Source organism: Coregonus clupeaformis, chromosome 28 (assembly GCF_020615455.1).
Source record: "Coregonus clupeaformis isolate EN_2021a chromosome 28, ASM2061545v1, whole genome shotgun sequence".
Taxonomy (NCBI): domain Eukaryota; kingdom Metazoa; phylum Chordata; class Actinopteri; order Salmoniformes; family Salmonidae; genus Coregonus; species Coregonus clupeaformis.
This window is the reverse complement of record NC_059219.1, coordinates 11,875,345-11,879,760: the sequence shown is the minus strand read 5'-3', so window position 1 is coordinate 11,879,760 and position 4,416 is coordinate 11,875,345. Positions and strand designations below refer to the sequence as shown.

Genomic DNA, 4,416 nt, shown 5'->3' with positions numbered 1-4,416 from the left:
GATATAGGTCGAATCTTTGATGCAATAGAATCGACATGCGCCAAGATATAGGTCGAATCTTTGATGCAATAGAATCGACATGCGCCAAGATATTGGTATAATCTTTGATGCAATAGAATCGACATGCGCCAAGATATTGGTAGAATCTTTGATGCAATAGAATCGACATGCGCCAAGATATTGGTAGAATCTTTGATGCAATAGAATCGACATGCGCCAAGATATTGGTCGAACCTTTGATGCAATAGAATCGACATGCGCCAAGATATAGGTCGAATCTTTGATGCAATAGAATCGACATGCGCCAAGATATAGGTCGAATCTTTGATGCAATAGAATCGACATGCGCCAAGATATAGGTCGAATCTTTGATGCAATAGAATCGACATGCGCCAAGATATAGGTCGAATCTTTGATGCAATAGAATCGACATGCGCCAAGATATTGGTATAATCTTTGATGCAATAGAATCGACATGCGCCAAGATATTGGTAGAATCTTTGATGCAATAGAATCGACATGCGCCAAGATATTGGTAGAATCTTTGATGCAATAAAATCGACATGCGCCAAGATATTGGTCGAACCTTTGATGCAATAGAATCGACATGCGCCAAGATATAGGTCGAATCTTTGATGCAATAGAATCGACATGCGCCAAGATATAGGTCGAATCTTTGATGCAATAGAATCGACATGCGCCAAGATATAGGTCGAATCTTTGATGCAATAGAATCGACATGCGCCAAGATATAGGTCGAATCTTTGATGCAATAGAATCGACATGCGCCAAGATATTGGTATAATCTTTGATGCAATAGAATCGACATGCGCCAAGATATTGGTAGAATCTTTGATGCAATAGAATCGACATGCGCCAAGATATTGGTAGAATCTTTGATGCAATAGAATCGACATGCGCCAAGATATTGGTCGAACCTTTGATGCAATAGAATCGACATGCGCCAAGATATAGGTCGAATCTTTGATGCAATAGAATCGACATGCGCCAAGATATAGGTCGAATCTTTGATGCAATAGAATCGACATGCGCCAAGATATAGGTCGAATCTTTGATGCAATAGAATCGACATGCGCCAAGATATAGGTCGAATCTTTGATGCAATAGAATCGACATGCGCCAAGATATTGGTAGAATCTTTGATGCAATAGAATCGACATGCGCCAAGATATTGGTAGAATCTTTGATGCAATAGAATCGACATGCGCCAAGATATTGGTAGAATCTTTGATGCAATAGAATCGACATGCGCCAAGATATTGGTCGAACCTTTGATGCAATAGAATCGACATGCGCCAAGATATAGGTCGAATCTTTGATGCAATAGAATCGACATGCGCCAAGATATAGGTCGAATCTTTGATGCAATAGAATCGACATGCGCCAAGATATAGGTCGAATCTTTGATGCAATAGAATCGAACATGCGCCAAGATATAGGTCGAATCTTTGATGCAATAGAATCGACATGCGCCAAGATATAGGTTCGAATCTTTGATGCAATAGAATCGACATGCGCCAAGATATAGGTAGAATCTTTGATGCAATAGAATCGACATGCGCCAAGATATTGGTATAATCTTTGATGCAATAGAATCGACATGCGCCAAGATATTGGTAGAATCTTTGATGCAATAGAATCGACATGCGCCAAGATATTGGTAGAATCTTTGATGCAATAGAATCGACATGCGCCAAGATATTGGTCGAACCTTTGATGCAATAGAATCGACATGCGCCAAGATATTGGTCGAATCTTTGATGCAATAGAATCGACATGCGCCAAGATATTGGTCGAACCTTTGATGCAATAGAATCGACATGCGCCAAGATATAGGTCGAATCTTTGATGCAATAGAATCGACATGCGCCAAGATATAGGTCGAATCTTTGATGCAATAGAATCGACATGCGCCAAGATATTGGTCGAACCTTTGATGCAATAGAATCGACATGCGCCAAGATATTGGTCGAACCTTTGATGCAATAGAATCGACATGCGCCAAGATATTGGTATAATCTTTGATGCAATAGAATCGACATGCTCCTAAAGAATACAGAAACAGAATACACAAGGAGGAGAACAACTGGGTAAATGGGCTTCATGCATTCTTAGGGTAGTTTGTATGAGAATATTATCATTCCAAAAGGCTTCCTTCAACTATTTTCCCTTCTAGGCTGACTAGGCTATATTATGTAATAATCATGCATTAGAAGCCAGAGCAGGGTTTGATACAAAGGATCTGCCCTACAGTTTCAAGAGGATCTCCTATGCCATAAAGGACCCGACCTCTTGGTAGAGGTAGTAGCTAAGTCCTACAAGGGAGAAGGTAACAATACATGTAAAACGTCGGGAGACCAAACGATATAGGCTATGCTATGGTTCGTTTATGTTGACAGTACTGAAGTTGGATAATGCAGTATGAGCATGTTTCCTGCGCGAGACTGGTTACATAAACTTGCAAATGTGCAGAGATTCATGCTCAAGTAGTGGTCTCTGGAATAGTCCACCGTGGCACGTGACCATTGTTATTGTGACCATGCACAGGCTGCAGTCGCAACTCTTCTATTGCCACTTGCCAGTGCATAACGCAATACCTGGCAATACATCGAATATGCGTATACACTATTGACAGCGTCTACAATTCAGTAAACGATACACCATTATGCAATGCATAATTCTAGAACCAAACGGCGTAAAAGACCAGTGCGTTTAAATTAGGGAAAAACGAAAGCATATTTGACAATCAAGCGACTTCCTGCATATAATGCGCAACATAATTTAGTGTGCAATGAAATATAGAAATACATGTATATTTGTAGCTACAATTTGCATATTTAAAAAATCGCATTGAACCGACTATATGTCAGTGTCAAAATAAACGCACACCAAAACAAATAAACTGTCAACATCAATAGCAGTTATTTTGCCAAAATACATTTAACCACATCTGTAAATAACACATTTACCTGATATCTCAATCCTTCTCCAATCCACTGTTATTCGTTGTCAATTCCACAAAATCATAACTGCACCTCGAGGATCGTTGGCAACATTACACTCTCTCGCTACATTTGATCTCAAATGCCTGCCTGCTGTTCGCCTCCGCGAAAGAAATGAGGGTAGAAATTCAGGCCACTGATTGGCTGCAGCACTCCTACCACTCGTGTAAACATCACAGTATTCTCATGAAGGTGATGGGCAATGGAGAACGTTATTTTGTTTTATCCATAAAAGGATAAGGGAATTCCTTCCGTTCCGTGGGAATCTATGTTCTGTCGTGCTCTTTTGCAGTATGGAGTATTCGGAGCACTTCTAAACCATCTATCAAAGGTTAGACCAGCCAGTGAGGTGATTGTACATTCATTTGTATTAGGTGCTGCTATTCAATCAATTGTACTCCCATCCAAAAATCTAATACTTCAGAATAAATATTCTGAGTGAAATGTTTTCCATGAGAAAGAGCCAGTACAGGCAGAGTGAGAAAGCAGTAGCACATCACTGAGGTCCAAGGACCAAAGGCCATGGTATGTATATAAAAAGAGTAGAAAAGAAAAACAAATCAGAATTGTTTCCAGGAAATGCAACCTGGCTCTAGTCCGAGTACAGGATGTCTTGAGTCGCTGGTCAACACACGGCCCATGGGATTCTCTCTCTAGGGAAATAAGATTTCCCTCAAAGATACAGTAGAGGCTGCTTGCATCCCAAATTACACCCTATTCCCTTTAATGCACTACTTTTGACCAGGGCTTGCATAAGGTGTCATTTGGGATGCATTCTCTCTAGCGAAATAAGATCTTCCCTAAAAGATAGAGATGAGGACAGAACCCTCTCCTTCCTTCAACGTGAACAGTTCTGCTAGTAATGCACATGCACTTTAAATTCAAAGTCTCTGTAATTGTGTCACTCTGCCACTATCTAACCTCTGTGGGTAATTTGATGTCAATGTATGGTTTGGGCCTTATTCAGGGCCTTAATTCTCTGATCTGATGTCCACTCATGGCATTGTCCTCTTTAAAGGGTTATACAACCAGTGGTAATGATTTAACATGGAGAACTGGAGATTATATAATGCACTGTCCACTGGGACCAGGCAGGCTGGTGCTGAAAGAGCACCAGAGGAGGCTGGTGAGAGGAGGACGCCTCATAATAATGGCTGGGATGGAGTGAACGGAATGGTATCTAACAAAATACATTCATTCCATTCCAGCCATTACTATGATCCCTGTCCTCCCCATTTAAAGTGCCACCAGCCACCACTGTACAGCACTCATGGATGATGCAAGACACTAACTGAGGTACAGCTGCAGGACAGAAGAATTAGCAAATGTTTCTCAGGAATGACAAATGCTCCATCACTCCATTGCCTGGATATACATACATATACATCGGGTA

At 40.8% G+C, this 4,416-nt stretch overlaps 1 protein-coding gene across 1 annotated transcript in view; it reads right to left on the bottom strand.

The window, feature by feature from the left end:
* LOC121556926 (tubulin polymerization-promoting protein-like) overlaps positions 1-3,117 on the bottom strand; it is a 28,974-nt gene extending 25,857 nt beyond the window's left edge. The window contains exon 1 of the mRNA XM_041870810.2: positions 2,991-3,117. The gene's annotated coding sequence lies outside the window, so the exon portion shown is untranslated. The remainder of the gene's footprint in view (positions 1-2,990) is intronic.
* Positions 3,118-4,416: the final 1,299 nt, after the last annotated feature.